Here is a 22,525-nt window from a genome sequence, read left to right on the forward strand (position 1 = left end):
TGCAATATGATAGAAACCCCACCTTTTTATCCTCGATGGCAACAATACAATACGTGCCTTGCAACCCCTATTGTCACTGGGTAAGGACACTGCAAGATTGAACCCAAAGCTAAGCACTTCTCCCATTGCAAGAAAGATCAATCTAGTAGGCCAAACCAAACTGATAATTCGAAGAGACTTGCAAAGATAACTCAATCATACATAAAAGAATTCAGAGGATATTCAAATATTTCTCATAGATAAACTTGATCATAAACCCACAATTCATCGGATCTCGACAAACACACCGCAAAAAGAGTTACATCAAATAGATCTCCACAAGAGAGGGGGAGAACATGGTATTGAGATCCAAAAAGAGAGAAGAAGCCATCTAGCTAATAACTATGGACCTGAAGGTCTGCGGTAAACTACTCACAACTCATCGGAGGGGCTATGGTGTTGATGTAGAAGCCCTCCGTGGTCGATTCCCCCTCCGGCGGAGCACCGACGAAGGCTCCAAGATGGGATCTCGCGGATACAGAAGGTTACGGCGATGGAAATTGTTTTTCGTTGGCTCCCTGGATGTTTTCAGGGTACGTGGGTATATATAGGAGGAAGAAGTAGGTCGGTGGCCGCCCGAGGGGCCCACGAGATAGGGGGGCGCACCCAGGGGGGTGGGCGCACCCTCCACCCTCGTGTCCGCCTCGGCTGCTTCTTGGCTTGCACTCCAAGTCCTCTGGAACACGTTCGTTCCAAAAATCGCGCTCCCGAAGGTTTCATTCCGTTTGGACTCCGTTTGATATTCCTTTTCTTTGAAATACTGAAATATGCAAAAAAAACAGCAATACGGGCTGGGCCTCCGGTTAGTAGGTTAGTCCCAAAAATGATATAAATGTGTAAAATAAAGCCCATAAACATCCAAAAAGGGTAATATAATAGCATGGAACAATCAAAAATTATAGATAGGTTGGAGACGTATCAAGCATCCCCAAGCTTAATTCCTGCTCGTCCTCGAGTAGGTAAATGATAAAAACAGAATTTTTGATGTGGAATGCTACCTAGCATATTTCTCAATGTAATTTCCTTTATTGTGGCATGATTGTTCAGATCCAAATGATTCAAAATAAAAGTTCATATTGACAAAATAAATATTAATACTTCAAGCATACTAATAAAAGCAATCATGTCTTCTCAAAATAACATGGCTAAAGAAAGTTCATCCCTACAAAATCATATAGTTAGGCTATGCTTCATATTCGTCACACAAAAATGTCCCCAAATTCTACACCCCCGATGACAAGCCAAGCAATTGTTTCGTACTTAAATAATCTCAAACTTTTTCAACTTTCACGCAATACATGAGCGTGAACCATGGATATAGCACTATGGGTGGAATAGAATATGATGATGGGGATTGTGTGGAGAAGTCAAAAAAGGAGAAAGTCTCACATTGACGAGGATAATCAACGGGCTATGGAGATGCCCATCAATTGATGTCAACATGAGGAGTAGGGATTGCCATGCAATGGATGCACTAGAGCTATAAATGAATGAAAGATCAACAAAAGAAAACTAGTGGGTGTGCATCCAACTTGCTTGCTCACGAAGACCTAGGGCATTTGAGGAAGCCCATCGTAGGAATATACAAGCCAAGTTCTATAATGAAAAATTCGCACTAGTATATGAAAGTGACAACATATGAGACTCTCTATATAAAAAACATGGTGCTACTTTGAAACACAATATATGAGACTCGCCATATAAAGAGATAGTAACATTGCCCTTTTTTTTCTTTTTCTTTTTTTTTCTTTTTTTTGGCCTTTTTTTCCTTTTTGGGGACAATGCTCTAATAATGATGATCATCACACTTTTATTGATTTACAACATATGAATTACAACTCAAAACTAGAACAAGATATGACTCTATATGAATGCCTCCGGCGGTGTACCGAGATGGTGCAATGAATCAAGAGTGACATGTATGAAAAATTATGCATGGTGGCTTTGCCACAAATACGATGTCAACTACATGATCATGCAATGGCAATATGACAAAAGTAATGCGTGTCATGATGATAAACGGAACGGTGGAAAGTTGCATGGCAATATATCTCGGAATGGCTATGGAAATGCCATAGTAGGTAGGTATGGTGGCTGTTTTGAGGAAGATATAAGGAGGTTTATGTGTGATAGAGAATATCATATCACGGGGTTTGGATGCACCAGCGAAGTTTGCACCAACTCTCAAGGTGAGAAAGGGCAATGCACGGTACCGAAGAGGCTAGCAATGATGGAAAGGTAAAAGTGCGTATAATCCATGGACTCAACATTAGTCAAAAGAACTCATATTGCAAAAGTCATCAAAAACCAAGCACTACACGCATGCTCCTAGAGGGATAGATTGTTAGGAAAAGACCATCGCTCGTCCCCGACTGCCACTCATAAGGATGCACAATCCAAGGACACTTCATGTTTCAAATTTGTTACACAACTTTGACCATACGTGCATGCTACGGGACTTGCTAACTTCAATACAAGCATTCTTTAAATTCATAATCACCCAACTAGCATGACTTTAATATCACTACGTCCATATCTCAAAACAATTATCAAGTATCAAATTGATCATAGCATCCAATTCACTTCCTATGATAGTTTTTATTATACCCAACTTGGATGCCTACCATTCTAGGACCAATATTATAAGCATAGCAAATACCATGCTGTTCTAAGAGACTCTCAAAATAATATAAGTGAAGCATGAGATACTATCAATTTCTACAAAATTAAGCCACCGCCGTGCTCTAAAAGATATAAGTGAAGCACTAGAGCAAAAACTATCTAGCTCAAAAGATATAAGTGAAGCACATAGAGTATTCTAATAAATTCTAAGAAAGTAGGCTTCTCCCAAAAGGTGTGTACAGAAAGGATGATTGTGGAAAACTAAAAAGCAAATAATAATATCATACACGACGCTCCAAGCAAAACACATATCATGTGGTGAATAATAATATAGCTCCAAGTAAAGTTACCAATGAACGAAGACGAAAGAGGGGATGCTTTCCCGGGGCATCCCCAAGATTAGGCTTTTGGATACTCTTGAATATCTAGGGGTGCCTTGGGCATCCCCAAGCTTAGGATTTTGCCACTCCTTATTCCATAGTCCATCAAATCTTTACCCAAAACTTGAAAACTTCACAACACAAAACTCAACAGGAAATCTCATAAGCTCCGTTAGTGAAAGAAAACAAAACCACCACATAAGGTACTGTAATGAACTCATTCTTTATTTATATAGGTGTTAAACCTAATGTATTCCAAGTTCTCTATGGTTCATACCACTTAATACTAGCCATAGATGCATCAAAATAAGCAAACAACAAACGAAAAACAGAATCTGTCAAAAATAGAATAGTCTGTAGAAATCTGTAACTAACGCAAACTTCTGGAACTCTAAAAATCCTACCAAAATAGGAAGTCCTGGAAATTTTTTCTATTGATCAGCATTAAAAAGAGTCAACAAAAAAGTACGTTTCTGTGATTTAACAAAACTAATTTCTTGCGTGCAAAGTTTCTGTTTTTCAGCAAAATCAAATTAACTATCACCATAGGTTATCCTATAGGTTCTATTTGGCACAAACATTAATTAAAACATAAAACACATCTAAACAGAAGGTAGATGCAAAATTTATTACTAAACAGAAACAAAAACAAAAAACACAGATAAAATTGGGTTGCCTCCCAACTAGCGCTATCGTTTAACGCCCCTAGCTAGGCATAAAAGCGAAGATAGATCTAAGTAGTGCCATAATAATAAGATAGATCTTGAAAAGTCATCTCATATTCTCTAAGTTCAGCAGCAAGTTTTCTTTGAGGCAAGCAAAAGTAATCAAAAGGGCTTAATTTAGCGGGACAAAAGTCCCCAAGATCAATCACAGGAGGAACGGGTTCCTCCTTTGGTCCTTCATAATGCACAACTAATTCATCACTATAAGCATTCTTTTGGCAAAATTTCGTGAGCCTATACTCAATAGAGTATCCTAGCTCATTATTTCGAAGAGCAAAATCATTATTAAGTTTAGAAATTCTATCAACTAGGACATTGGTAGGAACCTTTTTTCTAATGTTTTAATTGAAAGCAACATAGTCCGAAGATTGGAAACGCCTAATTTCCTCTTGATCGAAGAGGATCGCCTCTATGGGAGGACGACCGGCGTCCACCCTATAGTGCGCAAAGATTTCTTTGGCCTCTCTTATTATAAATCTAAACTCATGAGCCAAAAAGATAGTAACAGCGCGCTTAACAGAAGAATGCTCAATATTAGAAAATTCTAGGAAAATTCTTTGTATGCAAGGATGCATATGCATAAATTGTCTTTCAAGTTCAACTACAAGCATAGCGATAGCATCCGCAAGACTACTAGTTCTATGAAGAATAGAACCACCCATTGAAGGTAAAGCACTGGCACAAGTAAAGAAATATTGAATAACACCCTTTCCAATAATGTTACCACTACCGATTCGAAAAATTTTAGTATGCAAGATAGGCGGTTCTTCAGCCGGAGCCTCAGAATTTTCAATGTTATCATTATTGTCCATATCGATGATAATCTCCCCAATTTCAGACATAACGGCAAACAAAAGACAAGCGGAAGAGAGAGAGGAGAAGATTGGGAAAGAGAGGGCGAATAAAACGGCAAGGGTGAAGTGGCGGAGAGGAAAACGAGAGGCGAATGGAAAATAATGTAAATGCGAGGGAGATGCGTTTGTGATGGGTACTTGGTATGTCTTGACTTCAGCGAAGACCTCCCTGGAAACGGCGCTAGAAATCCTTCTTGCTATGTCTTGAGCTTGCGTTGGTTTTCCTTGAAGATGAAAGGGTTATTGAGGGAGTCATGGATTAGGGGGTGTCCGGATGCCCGGACTATGACCTTTGGCCGGACTCCTGGACTATGAAGATACAAGATTGAAGACTCCGTCCCGTGTCCGGATGGAACTTTCCTTGGCGTGGAAGGCAATCTTGGCGATACGATATGAAGATCTCCTCCCATTGTAACCGACCCTGTGTAACCCTAGCCCTCTCCGGTGTCTATATAAACCGGAGAGTTTTAGTCCGTAGGACGAACAACAATCATACCATAGGCTAGCTTCTAGGGTTTAGCCTCTCTGATCTCGTGGTAGATCCACTCTTGTACTACCCATATCATCAATATTAATCAAGCAGGAGTAGGGTTTTACCTCCATCAAGAGGGCCCGAACCTGGGTAAAAACATCGTGTCCCTTGTCTCCTGTTACCATCCGCCTAGACGCACAGTTCAGGACCCCCTACCCGAGATCCGCCGGTTTTGACACTGACATTGGTGCTTTCATTGAGAGTTCCTCTGTGTCGTCACCGTCAGGAAGGATGCCACACCCCGTCTTTAAAGACGGCGCTGTTGCTAAAGGAGCTTTGGCTGTCGGCCAAACTCTCCGGCTAGGTAGTTTTTTGATGACCGCCTGTTCGGCCGCCGCGCCGACGATGACCTCTCGGGCCATCGAAAGCAATCTTCACATCAACTCGGAACTCGCCGAGCAGTTAGATCCGACGGAGCTCTCTTCCCTGAACGAGCTCTTGGATCGCATTGCCGCCCTGGGAGTCGCTACAGATTACGGCTGGATTGGGCTTAAACCCGATTAGAGAGAGATCAACTCTCCCCAGGTCACCCACCACGTTGAAGTGGTGGAAGAACAATGCGGCGAATCTTCGCCCGCTCTAAGGACCAGATGTGTCCAGATTCCCGACCCCTCCAAGCCGGACACCCGCGGAGGGGAGGATGCTGCCCAAGCCCTGAACCTAAAGTCAGGCAACAGGCCTGATTCATTGAATAATGTCCAAGAAAGCAAGCTTCCGAATTCGGAAACTTCTTGGCCCCTGAATCTTATATCAGGCAAGGTTCCAGATTTAAATCCACCCGCCCACCCAACTATAAGGGATTTATCCCAAATACGGCAAGAGCCCGGGGGAACAGTACACCACTATTGGGCCAGATTCCTCCTTGTTATGAACAGGATAAAGGACTGCCGTGAGAAAGAAGCAATTTCATTCTTCTGTAACAACTGCACGGACATCGGAATCCTCCATGCCATAAGTCGCTGCGAAATTACACGCTTCGCCGACTTGACATGCATAGTACGAAAGTACTGTGCGACAGAAAGCGTTCGGAAAACCGAAGATAAATTCTAGGACAATCCGGCCTGGAATACAACACGAGTCCGAAATAAAAGGGCGCATTATCGCCAGGCATCTGAGCCAAACAGCAAAAAAAAACCTCTATAGGGTATGGGACCGTACTGGAGGGATGGCTCAATGGACCTTGTAAAATTCATAGTTCAGGGGAAGTCACACCAACTCACAGCCTTAGAGCATGTTGGATACTCCGGCAGGTGGCCAGAAGTGGCGAGGAGCTTCTAACTCCAGAATCCGTAGAGCACCACCCCAGAAACGCCAGTACGGTGTCGACAGTCTTCGAGACCTTCGCATCAAACAATGCGAGGAAACGAACGCTCCGCTGCCTTATCGAAGTCTACCAAGTAGCAACAATAAACCCATGGAGTGACACGGTTATTACCTTTAATGCCAGTGATGAACCTAAATTCCGGACAGCCCGAGCACCAGCCGCATTGGTCCTCAGTCTGATAGTGGACGGCTTCCGACTTACAAAGGTACTCATGGACGGCGGCAGCGGACTTAACCTCATCTACGAGGAAACCCTGCGAAAAATGGAAATAGACTGGAGCCGCATTGAGCGAAGCAACACAACCTTTAGAGGAATAATACCAAGCCGGGAAGCGTGCTATTCAGGGAAAATCACACTGGATGTGGTGTTCGGCACGCCGGATAATTACAGATCCGAGGAGGTCACATTTCAAGTGGCCCCGTTCAGCAGCGGATACCACGCTCTGTTAGGGCGAGAAGCATTTACAATTTTTCAAGCCATACCCCATTACGGGTACATGAAGCTCAAAATGCCCGGACCCAACGGAATCATCACTCTTGCTAGTGATCCGGACACAGCGCTCCGCGCCGAAAACAAGACAGCCGCACTGGCCCTGGAGGAATTATCCGAAGCCCTAGCGGCCGAGGAACTAACTGCGTTGGGCTCCACGGTGGACAGGGACGATGTGATACTAGATAAGAGATCCAAGTCCACCTCTTTTAAACCAGCGAACGAAATAGTCAAATTCCAAGTCCACCCAACGGACCGCACAAAAACGGCCTCCATCGGGGCACAACTAAAACCCGATGTAGACGCCGCACTCAGAGAATTCCTGCGAGAAAATTGGGACATTTTCGCCTGGCACCCTTCAGACATGCCAGGAATCCCACGCAGGCTGGCCGAGCACAGCCTGAACATCCTAAAAGGGTTTAAGCCCGTTAAGCAGACTCTACGGCGTTTCTCCAAACCCAAGAGACAAGCCATGGGAGAGGAGCTAGCAAAACTGCTGGAAGCCGGATTCATCAGAGATATAAAACATCCGGACTGGCTAGCAAACCTGGTGATGGTACCAAAGAAGGACAAATCCTGGCGCCTATGCGTCAATTTCAAAGACCTAAATAAGGCATGCCCAAAGGATCCCTTCCCCCTCCCCCGAATTGATCAAATCATCGACGCCACTGCAGGACACGACTCATTGTGTTTCCTCGATGCAATCTCTGGCTACCACGAAATCAAGATGGCAGAGTCAGACCAAGCCGCAACGGCATTTATCACCCCATACGGCCCATTCTGCTTCAACACGATGCCCTTCGGGCTCAAAAACGTCGGCGCAACATATCAGCGCATGATTCAGAATGTCTGGCCAACCAGATCGGCAAAACAGTTGAAGCGTACGTATATGAAGTGGTCGTCAAAACCAAACATGTCGATACTCTAGTAGACGACTTGAGGCTCACGTTCGACAATCTCCGAACATATGACATTAAGCTCAACCCGGAAAAATGCGTTTTCGACGTACCAGCCGGAAAGCTCTTGGGCTTCATCGTATCCGGTAGAGGAATTGAAGCAAACCCAGCCAAGATCCGAGCTCTGTCACAATTGGATACCCCAAAAGACCTCAAACAAATACAAAAATTGACAAGATGCGTGGCGGCTCTAAGCCGCTTTTTCTCCTGCTTAGGAGAAAAGGCATTACCCCTTTACCGCCTCCTGCGGCACACCGAACACTTCGAGTGGACGGATGCCGCCCCGGCCGGACTCGAAGAAATCAAAGCCATACTGGCAACAAATCCGGTCCTGGCCGCGCCCAACACGGGCGAACCAATGGTATTATACATCGCGGAAACCCATCAAGTTGTAAGCCCGGTGCTCGTTTATCGAACGAGAAACGGACGGACACAAGTTCCCCCTCCAAAAACCAGTTTATTACGTGTCCACTGTCCTAACTCCATGCAAGTCACGGTACCCGCATTATCAAAAGATAGCATACGCGGTGTTCATGGCATATAGAATTCTAGGCAGACATCGGAATCCTAACGGACATCGGGCTCCTCTAGGCGGACATCGGAATCCTCAACGCCATAGGTTCGAGGACCGGTGATAGACTTCATATATGGGGTCATACACCGTTACGACGTCCCCCAAAGCATCATAACTGACAACGACACAAACTTCACGGCCGATGAAGTTAAACTCTGGTGCAAAAACATGGGCATTAAGCTCGACTACGCTTCAGTCTATCACCCTCAAACCAACGGTCAAGTCGAGCGAGCCAACGGTCTCATTATGAGCGGCATCAAACCCAGACTAGTGCGATCCCTCCGGGAATCTAACACGCAATGGGTAGAGGAGCTTGACTCCGTACTCTGGGGGCTGCGGACCACGCCGAATCGCACTACCGGATTCACACCATTTTTTATGGTATACGGCGCAGAGGCAGTACTGCCATGCGACATAATTCATGACTCACCTCGAGTGCGCATGTACGAAGAAAGAGAAGCCGAGCTCGATCGGCAGGACAACTTGGACGCATTAGAGGAGGAGCGCGACGTGGCAAAAGCTCGTTCCGCATTCTATCAACAGCAGGCTCGAAGATATCAAAGCAGAGAAGTACGGGCCAAAACTTATAACGTTGGCGAACTAGTTCTACGCCTGCCGGACAAGAAAAAGGACAAACTAAAGCCCAAATGGGAGGGTCCATTCATAATCGACCAAGTACTGACTGGTGGAGTGTACCATCTGTGAAACGCATCGGACAACCGACTCGAGCCAAACCCATGGAACGCAGCACGCCTATGATGATTGTTACTGCCGGGTCAGCCGGATGTGTACCTCAGACTGGGTGAAGCCGAAAGCTAGCGTTCTTAAGGGAATATTCGGTCGGTGAACTAAAAGATGATTTTTCTTGTTTATTTATCTGCCCCCAGATGCTTTTCTGCTCTTTTTAGCAGTTCAGACATGCACTTTAGGGCATGCCTCCCAGGGAAAGGAACCCCTAACGGAACTATTCTCCCTGGAAGATGTTTCTTACTAACCATGTAATATAACATAACTAGTTGGGCACTTGTCTGCTAAAGCAATTATGACCCCTACGCCTTGTCTCCATGCATGCCCCGGTTCTTACATAATCGAGAGGGTATTCGGACACACTCCAGACTATAGGGTCCAGAGGTCGAAGTGAAAAGGTCCGCAATGACAAACGATCTACAATCCGGCTAGAAGGCATTTTTCATGTCATTTTAAATTACAGAGTCAATCCGACTCGGTATATTCTTCTTCAATACCATCCAACAGGCGGTCTAATTTATAGTCCTGTTGGGAATACTTTGCAACCAGCTCTACCTGGCCATATACTAAGCTGACAGGGATCTCCTTTCCGCCAGGACCCATAGGGCCGACCTCGGCCATGTGGTTCGGGTCAGCCTTCGTGTACCGAGTTTTCACCATGGCCCAGGCCTCCCTGGCACCTTGACGGCAGGCCGATATCATCCACAACCGGAAGCGGTGCCGCACTCCCTCCAGCTTCTTTGCAAGCTCCCCAAGGCCTTCAGGCATGGAGAGGGATGGCCACATAGCCTGGACGACGCCCTGCATTGCCTGCCGAACTCGTTCATGCAGTTGCAACAGCTCGGGAAGAAGGTCTCCCGTTGAACCGGGCATTTCCTCCGCAGGACGACCTGTCAGCAGACCTACAGACATAGCTCTGTCAATCGACTTCCTCGCCGAATTCTTTTTTCGAAGATTTGTTCAAGCACTGACTAAAAATGCCACGTCGAAGTCGCCGATTCTCCTTTACGGAAGCAGACAGCTGAATACGAACATCCTTTAGTTCCTCGCCCAGCTGGGTATTGGCGTCTTGAAGTTTGTCCTTCTCTTGCCTCACCCTCGTCAGCACGCTCTCGCCAGCCTTTACTTGGCATAGGAGTAGTTGCTTGTCCGGATTTACTCCGGCCCCATCTGCACTATTATCGTCAGAGTTGCACACCTGCCGCACTTCACAACGGAATTATGTTTTGAAGCATATATTACATGAGGGCGTCCCCTTGGCATTTTCTGAAGTGGCCAGTGCAGCCTCGAGTTGGGCCTTGCACTCTTCAAGCTCCTGGGATAGTTGCGTGTTCTTCTTTGTAAGACACTGCATAGCACATGATCCTTAAAACAGTTATCTTCACTGTTTCAAGTCTCGGGGGCTACTGACATATATAACCTTCAATTTTACTCACTTGTATGTCTTTTACATACTGCTCTGTGGCTCTGGCTAGACCATTTTGAGCGGCACGGGGAGACGCATCTCCTGTATTAAAGGCGTCCAACGCCTCTGGTGAAAAACATGCATCACGATGAACAGTCCGGCGACGTCTGTGGTTCATGGCACTCTCCACCTCTGAATTGGTGGCAGATAGCCCGCCTGCATCCTCTGTCGGAGGAACGCCCGTGGCGCGCCCCATGCCCGCCTCCGCTTTCGGACCCGGCCTTGAACCCTGGCCAGTGGATATAGTCCGGCGGGCTCTCTTCTTTCTAAGAAAAGCATGAGCATTAGTATGACCTAAGGGCATAAACCCTAGGCGTTAAATTCGCATGCCGTACCGTTGCACCGGAATCTCGATCTGGTCCGCACTTCTTTTTGGCCCGCCTGGCTTCAGCGGCCCTTGTTGGCTGCCCACCGCGGGCTCGGCCTTCCGCCTCAAGGATTTACCCTGCGAAACAAAACACTATTAGTTCACGGCATTCAAGATAAAGCATGGATGGATCTCCTTGAAAATACTGGGACTTCGGTCACGGTCACCTTTGAGGCTGGAAGTAGTCCGGGATAGTCGGCCATAATGGCCACTAAGGTGTTGTCCTTACTCAATTGATGAAACACCCCATCGATTAACTCCACACATAAGTCCGGGTCCTCTTGGGAGTCCGGATCGAGGGACCGTTCCGGGTCCTCGGGTTGTGGAGGAGGGCTGTCTATCTCCTTCACAGTCTGGCGCAACTCCTGCGTTTAACATTGCTAGACTAAGTACTCAACTATGGGAATTTTGAAAGTGGGTAGGCAAGTGAAAATGTTTGCTCACCCAACTTGGAGGATTGTACATGGAGAATCCGCCCTTTGGGTTGGCACGGAGGAATTCCTCTTCTTCTCCCTTGTACAAAGAGGATAAGATTCTCGTTAAAGTGGCGGCTGAATCTGGCCCGGGTGGCGTCGTCCTCCCTGTTAAAATCCCACATGGGGTGGCCTCTGTATTGAAGCAGTTGCACCCCTCGCGTAATGCATATGGCCATGACCTTGATCATGGTCAGTCCGGAATGAGCCAACAACCTTATCCGGCTCATCAGGTAAAGGACGTCCCTGTCAATTTCCCTCTGAGGGTTCCGTGGGCGCCAGCTCAGGCGCTTCTTCAATGGAGCATTATTAAACTCAGGGAGGCCGATCCGTACAGGGTCTGGCAGGGGGACATCATCTATATAGAACCACTCTAAGGGCCAGTCCTCGGACGTCCTCTTTGGGGTATCGGATAGATATCCGGTCCCAACGATGCGCCATAGTTCGGCTCCGCCCACTTGATAAATAGACGCCTCCTGAGAACGGGGCACGAGGCAAAACAACCTCTTCCACAGCGTGAAATGGGCCTCAACACCCAAGAACAGATCGCAGAGGGCCATGAAGCCTGCGATATGCAGTATGGAGGCAGGTGTGAGGTTGTGTAGCTGGAGGCCGTAGAACTCCAGTAGCCCTTGGAGAAATGGATGAATTGGAAATCCGAGTCCTCTTATTAAATAAGGGACTAGGCATACCCGCTCTCCTTGAGAAGGATTGGGGACGCTCTCCGCCTGCTCTCCGCCGCTATAGGTGGCAATCCCGGCTCGAACTGGGACCATATATGCTGGGGGAAGGAGCCCCTTGGAGTGAAGCACTACTAGCTCGCTATGCGGGACGGAACACCACCCCCAATCTCCGGGCCGAGGGCTGGAGAGGCGAGAGGAGGAGCTACACCGACCGGCCATGGTGGAATGGATCCCTGTCGAAGGCACTCTGATGAAGACTCGCGGAGGGAAGATGGTGTGAATTGGATCTAAATCCCCGTCTCTTTTATGGGCGGATCATTAACGCAACTGGGGGGGGGTGTAAATGAAAAACCCCCTAGCTTTTCGCATTTGTTTGACACGTGGAAGATGGCCATTATGGGGCACAGAAGCCGAGGAGAGCAGCACACACTAGAAGCCGGACACTATTCGACAGGTACAGGGAATTTGGAGAAGAACCCGCCTTGCAATGCCGAAGACAACTTGCGCGCCGGACTCGTCGTCATTGAAGCCTGGTTCGGGGGCTAATGAGGGAGTCCTGGATTAGGGGGTGTCCGCATGGCCGGACTATGACCTTTGGCAGGACTCCCGGACTATGAAGATACAAGATTGAAGACTCCGTCCCGTGTCCGGATGGAACTTTCCTTGGCGTGGAAGGCAAGCTTGGCGATACGATATGAAAATCTCCTCCCATTGTAACCGACCCTGTGTAACCCTAGCCCTCTCCGGTGTCTATATAAACCAGAGAGTTTTAGTCCGTAGGACGAACAACAATCATACCATAGGCTAGCTTCTAGGGTTTAGCCTCTCTGATCTCGTGGTAGATCCACTCTTGTACTACCCATATCATCAATATAATCAAGCAGGAGTAGGGTTTTACCTCCATCGAGAGCGCCCGAACCTGGGTAAAAACATCGTGTCCCTTGTCTCCTGTTACCATCTGCCTAGACGCACAGTTCGGGACCCCCTACCCAAGATCCGCCGGTTTTGACACCGACAGTGATGCAACAATAGTAGCGTAAGTATTTCCCTCAGTTTTTGAGAACCAAGGTATCAATCCAGTAGGATGTTCCTCAAAAGTCCCACGCACCTGCACAAACAAACAAAGAACTGGCAACCAACGCAATAAAGGGGTTGTCAATCCCTTCACGGCCACTTGCGAAAGTGAGATATGATAGAGATAGTATGATAAGATAAATATTTTTTTGGTATTTTATAATATAGCTAGGAAAAGTAAAGATGCAAATAAAAGTAGACTGAAAGCTTATATTATAAAATATAGACCCGGCGGCCATAGGTTTCACTAGTGGCTTCTCCCAAGATAGCATAAGTATTATGGTGGGTGGACAAATTACTGTCGAGCAATTGATGGAAAAGCGAATAATTACTCCACACATCGACCGACTCCTGCCTGCATCTACTACTATTACTCCACACATCGACCGACTCCTGCCTGCATCTAGAGTATTAAGCTCATAAGAACAGAGTAACACATTAAGAAAGATGACATGATGTAGAGGGATAAACTCATGCAATATGATATAAACCCCACCTTTTTATCCTCGATGGCAACAATACAATATGTGCCTTGTAACCCCTATTGTCACTGGGTAAGGACACCGCAAGATTGAACCCAAAGCTAAGCACTTCTCCAATTGCAAGAAAGATCAATCTAGTAGGCCAAACCAAACTGATAATTCGAAGAGACTTGCAAAAATAACTCAATCATACATAAAAGAATTCAGAGGAGATTCAAATACTTCTCATAGATAAACTTGATCATAAACCCACAATTCATCGGATCTCGACAAACACACCGCAAAAAGAGTTACATTAAATAGATCTCCACAAGAGAGGGGGAGAACATGGTATTGAGATCCAAAAAGAGAGAAGAAGCCATCTAGGTAATAACTATGGACCCGAAGGTCTGTGGTAAACTACTCACAACTCGTCGGAGGGGCTATGGTGTTGATGTAGAAGCCCTCCATGGCCGATTCCCCCTCCGGTGGAGTGCCGGCGTAGACTCCAAGATGGGATCTCGCGGATACAGAAGGTTACGGCGGTGGAAATTGTTTTTCGTTGGCTCCCTGGATGTTTTCGGGGTACGTGGGTATATATAGGAGGAAGAAGTAGGTCGGTGGCCGCCCGAGGGGCCCACGAGATAGGGGGCGCGCCCAGGGGGGTGGGCGCGCCCTCCACCCTCGTGGCCGCCTTGGTTGGTTCTTGGCTTGCACTCCAAGTCCTCTGGATCTCGTTCATTCCAAAAATCACGCTCCCGAAGGTTTAATTCCATTTGGACTCCGTTTGATATTCCTTTTCTTCGAAATACTGAAATAGGCAAAAAAAACAGCAATACGGGCTGGGCCTCCGACTAGTAGGTTAGTCCCAAAAATGATATAAATGTGTAAAATAAAGCCCATAAACATCCAAAAAGGGTAATATAATAGCATGGAACAATAAAAAATTATAGATACATTGGAGACGTATCAAGTAGCTCCATGCAGATCATTGTAGACAAAGAAAATTTGCAAAATACATACGGCTCTGAATGTATCAGACCCGTTGACTAAACTTCTCTCATGAGCAAAACATGATCAACACCTTAGTACTCTTTGGGTGATAATCACATATCGATGTGAACTAGATTATTGACTCTAGTAAACCCTTTGGGTGTTGGTCACATGGTGATGTGTACTATGGTTGTTACATACAAATGTGAACTATTGGTGTTAAATCACATGGCGATGTGAACTAGATTATTGACTCTAGTGCAAGTGGGAGACTGAAGGAAATATGCCCCAGAGGCAATAATAAAGTTGTTATTTTATATTTCCTTATATCATGATAAATGTTTATTATTCATGCTAGAATTGTATTAACCGGAAACTTGATACATGTGTGAATACATAGACAAAACAATGTGTCCCTAGTATGCCTCTACTAGACTAGCTCGTTGATAAAAATGGCTAAGTTTCCTAGCCATGGACATGAGATGTCATTTGATAATGGGATCACATCATTAGTGGAATGACATGATGGGCAGGACCCATCCGTTAGCTTAGCATAATGATCGTTCAGTTTTATTGCTACTTCTTTCTTCGTGTCAAATACATATTCCTACGACTATGAGATTATGCAACTCCTGGACACCGGAGGAATGCCTTGTGTTCTATCAAACATCACAACATAACTGGGTGATTATAAAGATGCTCTACAGGTATCTCCGAAGGTGTTTGTTGGGTTGGCTTAGATCGAGATTAGGATTTGTCACTCCAAGTATCGGAGAGGTATCTCTGGGCCCTCTCGGTAATGCACATCATATGAAGCCTTACAAGCAATGTGACTAATGAGTTAGTTGCGGGATGATGCACTACGGAACGAGTAAAGAGACTTGCCGATAACGAGATTGAACTAGGTATGAAGACACCAACGATCGAATCTCGGGCACGTAACATATCGATGACAAAGGGAATAACGTATGTTGACATTGCGATTCGAGCGATAAAGATCTTCGTAGAATATGTGGGAACCAATATGAGCATCCAGGTTCCGCTATTGGTTATTAACCGGAGAGGTGTCTCAGTCATGTCTACATAGTTCTCAAACCCGTAGGGTCTGCATGCTTAACGTTCGAGGACGATATGTATTATATGAGTTATGTGTTTTTGTGACTGAAGGTTGTTCGGAGTCCCGGATGAGATCATGGACATGACGAGGAGTCCCGAAATGGTCGAGAGGTAAAGATTGATATATTGGAATGTGGTATTCAGACACCGGAGAGGGTTCCAGAGTGTATCAAGTACAAACCGGAGTACCGGAGGGGTTGCCGGAACCCCCTGCTGGAAGATATGAGCCATATGGGCCATGGGAGGGAGGCTAACCATCCCACAAGGGGCTGGTGCAGACCCCGCAAGGGAGGAGGCCGAATTGGACTAGGGAAAGGGGCGCCACCCCCCTTTCCTTCTCCTACTCCCTCTCCTTCCCCCTTTCCACCTCCGTAAGAAAAAAAAGGGAGGGGCTGAATCCTACTAGGAGTGGAGTCCTAGTAGGACTCCTCCCCCCTTGGCGCGCCCCTTGTGGCTGGCCTCCTCCCCTCCTCCTTTATATACAGGGGCGGGGGCACCCCAAAGGCACACCAATTGTTTAGCCGTGTGCGGTGCCCCCCTCCACCGTTTACTCCTCCGGTCATATCGTTGTAGTGCTTATGCAAAGCCCTGCATGGATCACTTCACCAACACCGTCATCACGCCGTCGTGCTGACGGAACTCATCGAATCCATCGACACTCTACTGGATCAAGAGTTTGAGGGATGTCATCGAGCTGAACGTGTGCAGAACTCAGAGGTGCCGTACGTCCGGTACTTGATCGGTTGATTCGAGAAGACGTTTGACTACATCAACCGCGTTAAGTTAACACTTCCGCTTTCGGTCTACGATGGTACGTGTACACACTCTCCCCTCTCGTTGCTATGCATCTCCTAGATAGATCTTGCATGATCGTAGGATTTTTTTGAAATATCATGCTACATTTCCCAACAATCGGTATCAATGAAATGGGTAGTATCTGTGGACTGAAATGCAGAATGCTAGAATAAGAGGGGCATAGCTAGTCCTATCGAAGACTATGCTTCCGGCAGCCTCCATCTTGAAGCATAGAGAAGACAGTAGCAAGTATAGCATCAAGTAACATCTTATAGCATAATCCTACCCGGCGATCCTCCCCTCATCGCCATGTGAGAGAGCAATCACCGGGTTGTCTCTGGCACTTATCTGGGTATGTTTTATTAATTATCCGGTTCTAGTTGTTATGAGGTCGGAATACAACTCCAAGTCGTCCTGTTACCATGGACACGACTATTCGAATAGATCAACTTCCCTGTAGGGGTGCACCACATTGCCCAACACGCTTGATCCCTCAACACATCGCAACCCTACCTAGGCCCAACAGAGAGGTCAACACGCCGGTCTAAATTCCTAGCACGTAGGGGTCTTGGGCCCATCACCCATTGCACTCTTGCTTGTTGCAAACGTGACCGATGTGCAGACCTGGCAACCCACACTACAAGGCGGTTGCTTTACGCGGTCCAAATCAGCGCGCGTCGCTCAGTCAACTGACGTCTGGTAAGCTTCGGTTGATACTACGACGCTGGTTGCCCATATATTGTCCCACGTGGCGGTCAGTGCGTAAAGGCCAATGACCCAACTCAGATCAAATATCCAAATCTCGTTAGGCATTTTATTAAGAAACAACCATGAACAACGACTAGGGACCAAGCCCACCTCTCTCCTGGGTGGTCATAACCCACCCTGTCGCTCCGCCACAAAGATCCACTTAGAGGGCCGTCGGGAAACATGACCTTTCAGCCCCTAGTCCGTGAATCTCTCGCGGGTACTCTACGAGCCGACCCGACTTTAGTCACAACATGTATCACATATAATGTGTATGTATGTATATACCCATGATCAACACCCGAAATGATCACGGCCCGATAGTAGCATGGCAGACGGATGAAAGTGCAACTATCCCTAGGTGGTTTTGGTAATTCCTAACAACATATAGCTCATTGAGCTAATACTATTCCAAGACAAATATTTCAGGAAAGCTCAATGAATGGCATGGCATGGATGAGGAAAGTGGATCCCTCAAAATACTAAGGATAAAAGGATTGGCTCAAGCTCAAAAGCTCAAGACTCTACATTTTATATTTTAGTGATCCAAGATCACATTGAGTCTATAGGAAAAGCCAATACTATCAAGGAGGGATAAGGTGTTGCTTGATGAGTTTCTTGCTTCAAGTTGCTTAGTGATATGCTCCAAAAACCCTCAACTACTTTCTCGTATCCACATATGACCAAAACCTAAAGTCAAACTCGGCCCCACCGATTCTTTCTATCCGGCGCCACCGAGTTTAGATGTCATAGCCACTGCCACAAACCCTAGGCAAATCGGTCTCACCGATAGGGATCTCGGTCTCACCGAGATGGGATTGTAATCTCTCTATTTCCCTTCGTAACATTTCGGTCTAACCAAAGTGAGCAATCGGTCCCACCGAGATTGCAATGTAAACTCTCTGTTTCCTTTTTGTAACATTTCGGTCTCACCGAAATGAGCGAATCGGTCCCACCGAGTTTACCTGACCAACTCTCTGGTTAAGCTTATTACCAAAATTGGTCTCACCGAGTTTGTGTAATCGGTCTCATCGAGATTACGTTATGCCCTAACCCTAACCATATCGGTCCTACCGAGTTGTATGTCGGTCCCACCGAAAACCCTAACGGTCACTAGGTTTACTGAATCGGTCTAACCGAGTTTGTTGATTCGGTCCCACCGAGATTGGTAAATTGTGTGTAACGGTTAGATTTTGTGTGAAGGCTATATATACCCCTCCGCCTCCTCTTCATTCCTGGAGAGAGCCATCAAACGAACCTACACTTCCAACTTAGATTTTCTGAGAGAGAATCACCTACTCATGTGTTGAGGCCAAGATATTCCATTCCTACCATATGAATCTTGATCTCTAGCCTTCCCCAAGTTGCTTTCCACTCAAATCTTCTTTCCACCAGATCCAAATCCAGTGAGAGAGAGTTGAGTGTTGGGGAGACTATCACTTGAAGCACAAGAGCAAGGAGTTCATCATCAACACACCATTTGTTACTTCTTGGAGAGTGGTGTCTCCTAGATTGGCTAGGTGTCACTTGGGAGCCTCCGACAAGATTGTGGAGTTGAACCAAGGAGTTTGTAAGGGCAAGGAGATCGCCTACTTCGTGAAGATCTACCGCTAGTGAGGCAAGCCCTTTGTGGGCGACAGCCATGGTGGGATAGACAAGGTTGCTTCTTCGTGGACCCTTCTTGGGTGGATCCCTCCGTGGACTCGCGCAACCATTACCCTTCGTGGGTTGAAGTCTCCATCAATGTGGATGTACGATAGCACCACCTATCGGAACCACGACAAAAATATCCGTGTCTCCAATTGCGTTTAAATTCTCCAAACCCTTCCCTTTACATTCTTGCAAGTTGCATGCTTTACTTTCCGTTGCTCATATACTCTTTGCATGCTTTCTTGAATTGTGTGAAGATTGCTTGACTTGTGCTAAGATAGCTAAAATCTGCCAAAGACTAAAATTGGGAAAAGGTTACGTTTTTAATTGGTCAAGTAGTCTAATCACCCCCCTCTAGACTTACTTCAAGGTCCTACAATGGACAAGAATGTAGGGCCACTGATGGAATACTAGCATCCTATACCAAGCATTTAGGATTGCAGGTATTCCATAGCTTTGGTGATCGTAGCCTTGGTTTCCATAGCTTTGGTGATCATAGCCTTGGTTTCACAACCTAGGAGAGTATGGAGTCTAGCGAGGGAAATTACCACCGTAGAGGTCCTTACTTTGATGGTACTAATTTTGCTACTTGGAAGCATAAGATGAAAATGCATATTCTTGGTCATAACCCCTCCGTTTGGGTTGTTGTGCATATTGGCTTGCAAGGTGATTTCTTCGAGGATGGAAGAGAACCGGATTGTGAAGCGATAACGGAAGAAATGAAGATGTTGCAATACAATGCTCAAGCTTGCGATATTCTTTTCAACGGATTGTGCCCCGGAGAATTCAACAAATCAGCTGCCTTGAGAATGCAAAGGAAATTTGGGATACTTTGGTTGATATGCACGAATGTACCGAGTCCATCAAGGAATCCAAATTGAATGTGCTTAAAAGTCAACTTGACAAGTTCAAAATGAAGGATGGTGAAGGAGTCGCCGAAATGTACTCTAGGCTTGCTCTTATCACTAATGAGATTGTCGGTTTAGGAAGCGCAGAGATGACCAAAAAATTCATCATCAAGAAGATCCTAAGAGCCTTGTATGGAAAATATGATACCATGTGCACCTTGATCCAAATGATGCCCAATTACAAAGATCTCAAACCCACGGAAGTCATTGGTAGAATTGTTGCCCGTGAGATGTCACTCAAGGATAAGGAAGAGCTCCACAACAAGTCAAGTGGTGCTTACAAAGCTTCAAGTGATGCTCCTACAACATCAAGTGAGAAACAAGTCTTCAATGAAGAATTGAGCTTAATGGTGAAGAACTTCAACAAGTTCTACAAGAATAGAAGCAAAGAGAGAAGTTCCAAGTCAGGATCCTACAATTATAAAAGATCTTCTAGTCGTGATCGTAATTGCTAGAATTATGGAAGACCCCAACAGTACTCCAATGAGTGTACGACTCCCTACAAGAAAAGAGAAGATTCACCCAACAGGAGAAGTAAAAGAGATGAATCACCACCAAGAGAGAGAAGGAGTAGAGATGATCATTATGAATGAAGACCCTCTCGTAGAAGCAAGGATTCAGAAAGGAATGACAAGTCATAAAAGAGCTACACAAGATGAAGATATCAAGCTCACGTTGGTGAATGGGTATCCAATTCCGACTCTAACAACTACTCCGAGAGAAGCTATCACTCCAACCCCGAATATATTATAGATGAAGGTGTTGCCGGTCTTGCACTTGTGTCATCCAACTCCTACGACATATTTGACTCACCAAATGAAGGAATTGGAAGATGCTTCATGACTAAAGGCCCCAAGGTATCACACCCCAAGTATGTTGATTTCAATAGTGATGAATATGATTTGCTAGGTGATGATGATTTACTTGTTGACAACACTAGTGATGAAAACCATGATGAAATTGCTATTAATCATGCTAATCAAGATGAAACGAATGACAATGATAAGAAGGAGATTGAGCGTCTAACTAAAGAACTAAACACTCTTAAGTTAGCTCATGAAACAACTCTAGAGGATCATAGAGAGCTCCTAGGAACTCATGAGAAGCTACGCTTCAAGAAGCTAAATTTAGAGCAAGAGCATGGGTTCCTAAAAGCAATCAATGATGATCTTCGAAAGAAGAGTTCTTCTTACATTGCCAAGCGTTTACTATTGTCTAGTTATATGCCACAAGTAAAATCTGGCAATAAGAACACGAAGGATTCTTCCTCTTGTAGTAACAATAATCATGTTAAACCCAATATTGTTGCTTCTAGTAGTTCTCTTGATTCCACTAACGATTCTCTTAGCCAAGTTACACTTGAGCAAGAAAACAACTTATTGAAGGGAATTATAGAGAAAGGTGTTTACAAGAGCCTTGCCGGAAGTAAGCAATTTGAGGAAATTGTGCGCAAGCAAGGAAGGCACCAGAAGAATAAAGGTGTTGGTTTTGAACGAAAGTTCAATGCCAATGGAGTTGAGTGGGAAGAAGATCAATACCACAAGATGAAGTTTGTTCCTCAACAAGAGAAGTATGACCCCACTTCTTTTGAGGGAACACAAGCTCCAGATGATCTTCCACCACAAGACCACAACCTAAAAGGTAAGGACAAGCTTCAAGAAGAGATTGATTCATTTGAAGAAGCTCCTAAGGCCATGGTCAAGTGGGTTCCCAAGACTACGTCAAGTTCTACTTCATCAAGTACGACTACAACTCCAAGGATTCCCATCAAGTTGATGTGGATCCCAAAGAAGAAGAACTAGAGAGTTCTTGAAGGTGAGTCCGCCAACATACTTCACTCATATTCATTTTGGCAAGGACAAGTGCAATCAACTTTTATATCTTGCACTAGTTCATGGAGTCACAAAGCCTCTTGTTTGTAAGACAAGGGACAAGGTAACCTAATGCTTTCATGGACATCATCACATGTGTGTTTCACTCTTTGTCTATGGATATCCTTGTATGTTCCTTGTGGGAGTAACCCGTGTAGGTATTGAAAGTGCAACACTCCAATGGATTGCTCCAAACGTTCTACATCAACATTGAGCATCCACATCTTCAACACCTACATGAAGTCATCATAGACAAAACCCAAGGTTAGTTCATCCCTCTAAGGGGGTATATCACATCTAGGGGGAGCTTTGCTCTAAAAACTGAGCAAAAGCAACTCTAATGATGTGAACACAACAATGCTTTATGTAAAAGTGGTAACCCCACTTGTGCTTAAACGATGGGTATGACCTATGATCAAATGTTATCATTTGACTCCAAAGTCAATATACTCATATATAGATGAACTAGCCATCGCCAATTGCTTGATAGATGCTAGAGTGTATGTGCATGCTTTGCACATGTTTTACTTGCCATCTTATTGTGGGAGCATGTTGGTTGCATAATTTTCCCCATTCGAGGACATCCATTTGTTGCTTTATTTGTTTGGTCTTTCTTCTTGCTAAATGGATGGACAAGAATGCCTAAGTACTCCCTCTAGCTATCACTTTTTCTCGTCTCA

The sequence above is a fragment of the Triticum dicoccoides genome, chromosome 4B (assembly GCF_002162155.2).
Source record: "Triticum dicoccoides isolate Atlit2015 ecotype Zavitan chromosome 4B, WEW_v2.0, whole genome shotgun sequence".
NCBI lineage: Eukaryota > Viridiplantae > Streptophyta > Magnoliopsida > Poales > Poaceae > Triticum > Triticum dicoccoides.